Source organism: Leptopilina heterotoma, unplaced genomic scaffold, assembly GCF_015476425.1.
Source record: "Leptopilina heterotoma isolate Lh14 unplaced genomic scaffold, ASM1547642v1 Lhet_129, whole genome shotgun sequence".
Lineage (NCBI taxonomy): Eukaryota > Metazoa > Arthropoda > Insecta > Hymenoptera > Figitidae > Leptopilina > Leptopilina heterotoma.
In genome coordinates, this window is record NW_025110847.1 from 141510 (window position 1) to 153526 (window position 12017).

Here is a 12017-nt window from a genome sequence, read left to right on the forward strand (position 1 = left end):
AAACAAAGAAACAAAAAAATTAATTGAATATTTGTGTATAGCTAAAAAGAAAATGAGAATATGGTAGAAAAAGGGAGTTAATTTGAATTTGTATTTTGTTACTGAGCAGCAACAGACTATTATAACTGCTGCAAAGTTAAATCTAAAATTTCTGTTCTCGAAATTTTAATTACAGTTTTTCTATGGATATCCACTTGAGACAAAAAACGAATCAAAATTATTGTTACGCAACACTTTTGATTCATTTTTTGTCTCAATTTTATAATAATAATATTTATTTATAATATAATAATATTTATGTCAAAATATTTATATTAGTCAACATTTTTACTAATTCAAATTAATTACTAACTTTTTGCTTTTAAATTAGTAGGAATCACTATTTAAACAAGAATTTAGCTACGTTCAAACAAGCTTAGATTTAAACGAGTTTTAAACTAGTATTGAACTAAATTTATACAAGATTTCCTTGTTTTAACCTAGTTTAACTAGGTTTTAATACGCATAGATGTAAACTAATATAGAAATAGGATTAAACTACTTTTAAACTAGGTTAAAACTAGTATTAAACTAGGTTCAAACTATTGAACTAGGTTAAAACTAGTACTGAACTAGGTTTAAACTAGTACTGAACTAGGTTTAAACTAGTATTAAACAAGGTTCAAAATAGCATTTAACTAAGTTTAAACAACTATTAATCTACCTTTAAACAAGTATTAAAGTAGGTTTAAAATAGATTTTAACTAGAATTTAACTAGGTTTAAACAAGCTTATGTTTAAAAGAGTTTTAAACTAGTATTAAACTAGGTTTATAATAGGATTCCCTGTTTTCACCTAGTTCAAATAGTTTTTAACACCCATATGTGTAAACTAGTATGGAACTAGGTTTAAAATAGGTTTAAAGTAGGTTTAAACTAGAATTTAACTTGGTTTAAACAAGCTTAGGTTGAAACGAGTTTTAAACCAGTATACAACTAGGTTTAACGTACTATTAAACTAGGTTAAAACTAGTACTAAAGTAGGTTTAAACTAACATTTAACTACGTTTAAACTAGTATTTAAGTACGTTTAAACTAGTAATAAACTAGGTTTAAACAAGCTTTAAACTAGGTTTAAACTAGAATTAGAGTAGCATTAAACTAGTGTAAACAAGCTTATGTTTAAACTAGTATAGAAGCAGGTTTAAACTAGTATAAAACTATAAGTTAAACTAGCATTTAAGTAGGTTTAAACTAATATTTAACTAGATTCAACCAAGCTTAGGTTGAACTAGCATTTAACTAGGTTTAAACTAGTATTCAACTAGATTTAAAGAAGCTCAAGTTTAAAGTGTATTAAACTAGGTTTAAACTACTAGTAAACTAGGTTAAAACTAGTATTGAACTAGGTTTAAACCAGTATTAAACTAGGTTCAAACTATTGAACTAGGTTAAAACTAGTACTGAACTGGGTTCAACCTATCATTCAACTATGTTTAAACTAGTATTTAACTAGGTTCAAACTATTGAACTAGGTTAAAACTAGTACTGAACTGGGTTTAACCTATCATTCAACTATGTTTAAACTAGTATTTAACTAGGTTCAAACTATTGAACTAGGTTAAAACTAGTACTGAACTGGGTTTAACCTATCATTCAACTATGTTTAAACTAGTATTTAACTATGTTTAAACTAGTATTTAATTACGTTTAAACTAGTATTTAACTAGGTTCAAACTATTGAACTAGGTTAAAACTAGTACTGAACTAGGTGTAAACTAGTATGGAACTAGGTTTAAACTAGGTTTAAAGTAGGTTTAAACTAGAATTTAACTTGGTTTAAACAAGCTTAGGTTGAAACGAGTTTTAAACCAGTATAGAACTAGGTTTAACGTACTATTAAACTAGGTTAAAACTGGTACTGAAGTAGGTTTAAAGTAGCATTCAACTACGTTTAAATTAGTATTTAAGTACGTTTAAACTAGTAATAAGCTAGGCCTAAATTAGTATTAAACTAGTATTATACTAGGTTTAAACAAGCTTTAAACTAGGTTTAAACTAGAATTAAAGTAGCATTAAACTAGTGTAAACAAGCTTATGTTTAAACTAGTATAGAAGCAGGTTTAAACTAGTATTAAACTATAAGTTAAACTAGCATTTAACTAGGTTTAAACTAGTATTTAACTAGATTTTAAGAAGCTTAGGTTTAAAGTGTATTAAACTAGGTTTAAACTACTAGTAAACTAGGTTATGCAAGTATTAAACTAGTTCAAATTAATTACTAACTTTTTGCTTTGAAATTAGTAGGAATTACTATTTATTAGTAAAATTTACCTATAAATTAGTTAAAATTACTATTTAGACAGTTTACTCATTCAAATGCATTTTTGACATATTTATTATTGTAATTCAATACCAAAGAAACAAAAAAGTGACATTTTTGGAAAAATTAAAATTTTTAAAAATGCTTAAAGTAGTTCAAACCTTGGTCTGTTTTTTAAATTGGACTTCATTTAGTTATCAAGAAGCAGCAGCTTCCTAATGTTGATAATACTTTCATTTTAAGTATAATATTGTTAGCTACGTAATTTTTAATTAGTATAGTAGATTGTTAATAATATTATTCATTTGGTTTTTATGCAGCAGCTTCTCAATAATCATTTTTAACTTGTTCTGAAGCAACTTGTGCTTTATCATTTTTTAAACCTTTTTTTAAAGCAGCAGCTTCTGAATAATTTGTGTCATCTTGTCTTTAAGCAGAAGCTTCTGAATAATATTTTGTCATCTTATTTTTAAGCAGAAGCTTTTTAATAATTTTTGTCATTTTGTTCAATAGCAGCAGCTTCTTAATAATTTTTATCATGTTGCTTTTCAGCAGCAGCTTTTTAATATTTTTTGTCACTTTGTTTATAAGCAGTAGCAGCTTCTTAATAATTTTTGTCATCTTGCTTCTTAATAATCATTTATACCTTGTTCTTAAGCAACAGCTTCTTAATCATTATTCCTACCTTGTTTTGAAGCATCAGCTTTTTAATAATGTTTATCATCTTGCTTTTAAGGAACAGCTTTGTAACAATTTTTGGCACTTTTTTTTACAAGTAGTAGCTGCTTTTTAATGATCATCCTTACCTTCTTTTTAAACAGCAGCTTCTTAATAATTTTTGTCATCTGGTTTTTAAGCAGAAGCTTTCTAATTATCATTTTTTACTTGTTCTTAAGTAGAAGCTTCTTAATATTTTTTGTCATCTTGTTTTTAAGCAGAAGCTTCTTAATAATTTTTGTCATCTTGTTTTTAAGCAGAAGCTTTTTAATATTTTTTGTCACATTGTTTATAAGTAGTAGTAGCTTCTTAAAAATCATTCTTACCTTCTTTTTAAGCATCATCTTCTTGTTGTTCTAAAGTTGGAGATTCTAAATGTTGACAGTAATTCGGTTTATAAGCAACAAGTTTTAATCCCAGATGGTAATTTTTCTCTTTAAACAGTAGTAGTTTTTTAAAAACAAAATACGAATCATCATTAAAAAACTGCTACTTAACAGACGAATAAGAATCATCATCATCATTAGCAAGCAGATGATAAACATAATTCAAAAACTGCTACTGACTTTAAAACTTAAGTACCATCATCATCATTTTAAAAAATCTATTGTTACTTAACAGTAGACATAGTTAAAAATCCGATATTAAAAAAAAATGATAATTTTTTTTTTAATATCAGATTTTTAATTATGTCTACAACCCTATTGCTAAATCACCAAATCCTGATTTATGCAACATAAAAATATGACTCTCGCGAGACGAGAAATTTTTTTTTGCGAAACGTATCGAATCATCGCTTCCAGTACCTGGAGGCTGATAATGAAAATGATCGCAGATGTATTAATTTTTAGTGCGTGCATTTATAAGACAGAGAGTGAGAGAGAGAGAGAGGGGGGAGAGAAAGAATTTACATTTTAATTTGCATATTAAAACATAGCTATAGAGCCGATCACAGGAGGACCGGGCTTGCGAAATATGATAGTTGACTGCATACACATACTCTATACGTATATAGTCGTCGTATTACGGTTGTAAATGTGAGTTACAAGACCGCAAGGCAACCCGATGGCCATGAAATCGTTCACGCATGCCGATCTTGAAATATGCACCCGTGGACCAAGAATTACCAACAACCAATAGATAACGTTGTCCCGATAATTCGAGGCATTCATTTATAAAACTAACATGCTCCGCAACATTTGCCGATATTTGTCATTTTTGACCTATTAAACACTAAACCGAACATTTTTTTTCACAACAAAATAATTTTCAGGTTTTATTTCTTTTTATCTTTATCTGTGAAACCCAACCATTAAATATTATTAAAACTTGTTACTCAGGAGTTTTTGGGGTAGCTAATTACGAATCTAAAGTCGGATTTTCAAAATTCAAAATGGCGGATCCAATATGGTGGACATGAAAATTGAAAATCGACTGAATTCGATTGAAACTCGTTACTCGGGGGTTTTTGGGATCGCTGATTACGAATCTGACGTCAGATTTAAAAAAATTCAAAATTGTGACCTCGAAAACAGCCGAATAACAAGTATCAAGCGAATTAGGGCAGAACAATACATAGAGGAAATAAAGAAAAAAATTTCTAAAAAATAAAGCAGAAAAAATAATCGAAAACACTAGATTAGGATAATCATATAGGCAGGCGTTCATAGAGCAGCGAATTGCAAGCGAAGAGTGAAGAAGACGAAGAAGATGGACTCAAGGGTGTGTGTGTGTGTGTGTGTGGATGGTGAAGAAACCATCGAGGAAAACACCTCTCTCTCTCTCTCTCTCTCTCTCTCTCTCTCTCTCTCGCTTCCCCATAGTTCTCCGTTATTATCGTTGTTTAAGCCGTTAATATTAATGGACGTAAAGCGCGTACGGCACACCAAGGTATATCTTCTATAATCCCGCCTCATCGCTATATACGTGTAATTGAATAAACGCGCAGCTGTGCATATACGACCAGCCACACACAAATACCGCGCACAAACATATATATCCAATCTTTATTTTTCTTTTTCTATTTTTACATTTTATGTACTTCGAATATAACGATATCTTATAATAATAATTGATAAAATCGTTTCTTCGCGATTATAGATGTAAACTAAAATTGTACATTTTATCATTTAAAAACGAAAGAAAAAAAAACAGAACAGGGCAATGGAATTTTTTGTGGGAGAAAATTTTTTGCTGTAAGGTGAAACTTGCTGTAAACTTACTATAGGACGAGCTTTTTAGGTGATTTTGATTTAAGCTTGTCGCACAAGCTTGGGGAAAGGTTGCAGCAAAATTGCATAATATGTCTGCAGTAAAATTTTCAGGATAGTTAAAGTAGTTTAAATTAGATTCAGGCATTTTAAAACTACCTTTAAACTAATTTTAACTAGTTTAATACTAAACTTGCTTAAAACTAGTTTAAAACTAGTTTAAAACCAAACTTGTTTAGGAATTGTATAATACTAGTGCAAAACTAGTTTAACACTAGTTTAAACATAATTCAAAGTTCGTTTAATGCAAGTTTAAAGCTACTTTAATACTAAGATTGTTTAAAACAAGTTTAAAATTAATTTAAACCTACTTCAAGCCTAATCTTGTTTAAAACCTAGTTTAAACCTAAGATTCTTTAAACCTATTTCAAAACTAGTTTAAAACTAGTTTAATACTATTTTAAAACTAGTTTAATACTATTTTAAAACTAGTTCAATACTATTTTAAAACTAGTTCAATATTATTTTAAAACTAGTTTAATACTATTTTAAAACTAGTTTGATACCAAATCTGTTTCACGTTTGTTTTGGACTAGTTTAAACATAGATTAATACTAGATTAAACCTAGTTTATTACTAAGTTTGTTTAAGACAAGTTTCAACTAGTTTAATACTAGTTTAAAAATTGTATAAAACTACTTTAATATTAGTTCAAACCTACTTTAATACTAATGAGAACCAAGTTTAATGATAGTTTACTACTATATTAAATCTAGTGCACACCTAACATTGTTTAAACTTATTTTAAACCTAATATTGTTTGATATTAGTTAAAACATAATTTAATTCTAGTTTAAACCTAGTTCAAAGCTGATTTGAGTTTATTTATGAAAAGGTTAAACTACTTTAAACCTAGTTTAATGCTAGTTTAAACATCGTTTAAACCAAGTTTAATACTAGTTTAGTACTAGTTTAATACTAGTTTAGTGTTAGTTTTAAGACAAGGTTAGACTAGTTTAATACTAGTTTAAACCAAAGATTGTTTAATACTAGTTTAAACATAGTTTAATTCCAGTCTAAATCTAGTTTAATACTAGTTTAAACATAGCTGAAAACTAGATTAATACTAGTTAAAACATGGTTTAGTACTAGTATAAACCTAGTTCAAAGCTACTTCGAGGTCGTGTTAGACACAGTTAAACCTTATTAATACTAGCTTAAACCTTGGTTAAATCTACTTTAATACGAGTTTAAACATAGTTTAATACTAGATTAAACCTAATTTATTACTAAGTTTGTTTAAGACAAGTTTTAACTAGATTAATACTAGTTTAAACCTTGTTTAAAACTACTTTAATATTAGTTTAAACCTACTTTAATACTAATGAAAAAAAAGTTTAATAATAGTTTACTACTAGTTAAAACTAAGTTTAAACCTAGTTCAATACTACTTTCAACATAGCTTAAATATATTATATATTATATTAGTTTAAACCAAATATTGTTTAAAACTAGTTTATCTTGTTTGAACCTAGTTTAAACCTGAGATTGCTGAAACCTAGTTTAATTCTAGTTTCATTCTAGTTTAAACTTAAGATTGTTTAAACCTAGTTTAAAACTAGGTTAAAACTATTTTAGACCTAGTTTCAGGATAGTTAAAATATAGTTTAACCCATTTTCAAGCTAGTTTAAGATAAACTCAAGACTGGTTTACATTTGGTTTAAATGTAACTCACAGCTAGCTTAAAGCTGGTTTAAGAAGAGTTGAAACTAGTTTAAAGTTTAGGAATTATTTAAATTTGTTCAAATCAAGTTTAAGGTTAGTCTAACGCTAGCTGTAAGTTTACTTAAATCTTATTTAAGGATCTTAGTAGGGCTAGCTTAAAGCTACTTTAAAACTTGTTTAAAGACAGTTTAAAAATAGATTGAACTAGATTAAAGACAGTTTTAGGCTATATCAAAGCTAGTTTCAGAATAGGTTTAACTAGATTTAAGCTAGTTTAAGGCTAGTCTTAGGCTAGCTCAAAGTTAGCTTAAAAATAGTTGAAGTACAATTAGGGCTACTTTGAAGCAACTTTAAATCTAGTTTAGGGCTAGGTTAAAATTAGTTTAAAGCTAATTTCAAAGTAGTTAATGTAGTTTAAGCTAGTTTAATCTTGTTTAACATAGTTTAACCTAGTTTAATGTTAGTTTAACCTAGTTTCAAGCTATTTTAAGGCAAAAATTGAAATTAATTTATAGTTCCTTAACATTTATCTTAATGCTATAGTTTAAAAATAATATAATGTAGTTTAGGCTAGTTTGAATCTAGTTTAAAGCTGATTTGAAACTAGTTTACTGCTACAGCAAGCATTATTTAAGGCTATATTCAAACTAGTTTAAACCAAGTCTGAAACTTCATTTGTTACCTCATGGCTAATTTAAAAGTTAGGTTAAAACTAGTTTAAATCTAGGTGATGCTATTTTACAGCTAGTTTATTGTTAACTTTAAGCTTATTTGAGGCTAGTTTAAGGCTAGTTGAAAGATAGTTATGTAAGTACAAATTTAAAGCCAGCTTTATGCTAATAAAGGCTAGAATAAGTCTAATGTAGTACAGTTTTAAAGTTAGGTTAAAGCCAGTTTATGGCTAGTTAAGTACAAGTTTAAAGCATGTTTAAAGCCAATTTAAGGCTAATCAAGATTAGACTAAGCCTAGTTGACTACGAGTTTAAAGCTAGTTTAAAATCAGTTTAAGGCTAGTTTAAGGCTAACAAGGCTAGAGTAAAGTTAGCTTGAGGCTAGTTTCAGGCTAGTTTTAGGCTAATTAAGTAGAAGTTTAAAGCTAGTTCAAACCAGTTTATGACTAGTTAGATACGAGTTCAAAACTAGTTTAAAGCCAGTTTATGCCTAGTTTATGACTTTGATCGTGACATTTAGAGTCAAAATGGAAGTCAAAAACCGAAAGTCAAAGTTAAAGTAAAATTAAAATTAAAAAATAAATAACCTGTTATAATTTAAAAAAATGTTAGTTTTTGAATAAAAAAATTTTAATTTGTTAAAAAAATAATTATGAAAACGAGTGAGAGAGGGAGAAATGAGAGAAAAGGGAGTAAAAAGAGAGTAAAAAGAGAGTAAAGAGAGAGAGAATGTCTTGTTGATGACTGTATCGAAACGAAACTAGACGAAGATGAGAGATAGAATTGAGAGTGACTCTCTTTCCACTCGCACTCCTCAGCTGTTGCATTGAGATACTAGTTGCGTAGGTTCAACATAGAATGCCTGCATAAGGATATTCAGTAGCCCCACTTTTTTTACAGCCCTTTTTTTTCTTTCTTCCACTACTCAACCGTATAAGCGGGCAAATCGCTCACGTGCGGGTGGTACTTGATCCTGTGTTCGGTTTCGCAGCAAAATAAATACAGTATCGATGGTTATCTCTCTCCCGCATTGCAAACATAACCTAGATACCAGAGAAGGGAAAGTAATCTCGCTTCACTTTAAATCAACCTTAGAAGTTCAGCATTTTTTATGCCTCCCTCTCTTTCTCTCTCTTTTTTTCGATTTTATTCTCTTTCTCCCTCTGCCTCACTTTTCTCTATTTTCTCTCTCTCTCTTTTTTCGATTTTTTTTCTTTCTCTCTCCTTTCGCTTTTATTTTTTTTCTTTCTCTGTCTCACTTTTCTCTATTTTCTCTATCTTTCTCTTTTTATTCGTTTTTATTCTCTTTCTTTCTCTGTCTCACTTTTTCTCTATTTTCACTATCTCTTTTCGTTTTTATTCTCTTTTTTCTCTTTCTCACTTTTTTTTCTCTATTTTCTCTCTTTTTTTCGTTTTTATTCTCCTTCTTTCTCTGTCTCACTTTTTTCTATTTTCTCTTTCTCTCACTTCTCTCTTATTTTTTTCTTTCATTTTCTTCTGTTTTCTTTTGTTTTCTTCCTCACAAATTAGAGTTATTACAAAAATTTTATTTATCTTCTAAAGTAAAAAAAAATTAAAAAACAAAAAAAAAATCAAAATCGGTTTTGTAAATGATTGCACATTATTTTTGTACACGCGAAATGATTGAATCTATATTTCTTTGCGCTGGAACTTTAATGCGGGGCAGTCGCATTAATGCCAAGGCGTATTTAAATGGATAATAAAGTTAAACGACAAAGTAATAAATACTAATGAGTATTATTTTTCATCTAATATATAATGTATATATAAATTTCTTTATGAAAATTAATTCCATTCTCGGCATAATCGAAATAACGGGGAGATTAATAAATTATTTCTATAGACAAATTATTATTAAATTCAAGAGAAAAAAAATTTAAATAATTAATAATTTAAAAAAATCGAATATACAGTCAGGGTTGGACCACAATTTTAATTAAATAAAATTTAAATTTCAATTATTATATTTTATTTACTAACTTTCAATTATTTTCAAAAATTTATTAAATTTTAAATAATTGAATTTCTGTGACATTTTAATTTTTTGGGGAAATAATTGAATCTGCGTGTAGAATATTATCAAAAATTTTGTTTAATCATTGAATTCTTTTGGAAAATTTTATTAAAATTGTAGAATATTGAAAATCATTGAATTGAAAACATTTTTTGAAAATAATAATTGAAACTTTGCCATGAATTTTATTAAAATTCCTGAAAATAATTGAATTTTGTCGAAAAATTTTGCTATTAATTTATAAAGATAATTGAAATGTTGACAACATTTTTTTTTTAGTTTTTTTGAAAATAATTGAATTTCTGCGAAGAATTTTTTATTAATTTTCAAAATAATTGAATTCTTGCGATGAATATTGTTATTTATGAAAATAATTGAATTTTATAAAAATTCCTGAATATAATTTAATTTCGGCGAAGAATTTTGCTATTTATAAAGATAATTGAAATGTTGATGAGAATTTTTTTTTTTTAATTTTGAAAATACATAATTGAATTTCTGGAAAGATATTTAATATGATAATTGAATTCTTTTAAAGAATTGAGTTAAAATTTTTTAAATTGAAACTAATTTCAACAGAATTGAAATTAAAATTTTCCAAAAATTGGAATAAGGTCCAACCCTGACTATGTTGACCTAATAATAATATTATAATAATAATTAACAAAGTTAAATTAATTGACCAAAAAACGAATAAATAAGTTCTCAGACTTGAAAATATACATAATATTATATTCTTGACACAATATGTAACGTCATATTCTGCTTGAACGATTTTTTTTTAAATTATGTTCGAAAATATTTGAAAAATAATAAAAAAGAAAAGGAAGTAAAAATAATTATTGTCTGGTAAAAGAGATATTTGATCCACTTCAAGAAATTTAAATCCATTGACAGGAGAGAAGGACAAAAGAATTATTCTTTTCTCCATGTGCGGATACATTCCTTCGCTCCATAAAGGCGTAACTAATTTTTCCCTGAATATTTAACCAATTCGCTAACGAAACTACTATTATTTTTCATGACGTAACTAAAACTATTTCAATTCTAAAAACTTTATTTTTTGTTTTTTTCCAAAAGGGAAAAATTTTTTAGAGAATTTGAAAATGAAGAAAAAGATGTCAAGAGTAGTTATTGTCATCTGACAAAGTTTAAAAAAAAAATACTTATCTGAATGAAAAGATTTTTTTGTGTGTGTGAAAATAATATAATAATGCGGGTCATTCGACAAAGGTTGGAGAAAAAACTGTCACTTTTTCTCTGTTAGCCTCTCTCACTCTCCCACTAAGGGAGAGTAAGATTCCTTTCTTTGGCAGAACTTCTTTGTTAGCTGATCATATATAGTTGACCTAGAAAAGAAAACAAAAGCAAAAAAATCTTTCAGCCCTTGGTGTTCATATAGAGAGCAGGGAAGAAAGGAGAGAAGAACGCAGATGTTGGTTGAATTAAATGCCTGAGAAGAGTTGCGACGATAAAACAACATTTCTCATATGTCAAATTTAATCATTCATCTGAAGACTCGACTGAAGATGTACTTATGATGAGGTAACGCACTCGCGGAGTGGTAAAATAAAGTTTATTATTCCCAAGTCATTAGACACGTGGAGAAAGTGTATTAGATGGATGCAGGTTAGAACTTTACTACCGCGTCTCTGTTATATATGTGTGAAAAAAATTATACTTTTTTATATATACTTCATAATCATAAACATGATAGTTAAATGCGGTGAAAATAAATTGGGGGTCAATTATTGTTTTATGAATTGTATAGTTGTGATTTACTGTAACTATGCAATACTTTGTACTATACTAAAAACTATACTACATACTATACTTAATACTGTACTATATACTATACTAAATACTATACTAAGTACTGTACTAAATACTGTACTGAATACTATACTAAATACTGTACTATATACTATACTAAATACTATACTAAATATTGTACTAAATACTGTACTGAATACTATACTAAATACTGTACTATATACTATACTAAATACTGTACTAAATACTATACTAAGTACTGTACTAAATACTATACTAAATACAATACTAAATACTGTGCTAAATACTATACTAAACACTGTACTAAATACTGTACTAAATACCCAATTATTAACAACATTTAGAATCTACAACTTTTCAATAATCAAAGCTGCTTAAAAATGCTTAAAACACAACTATCATTATGAAACTGCTGATACTTGACATCCAAAGGATTATGAACATTAAGAAGCTGCTACTACTTATAAAGAAAGTGACAAAAATTATTAAAAAGCTGCTGCTTATAAACAAGGTGATAAAAAATTTTAAGAAGTTGCTGCTACTTAGAAGCCAAATGACTAACA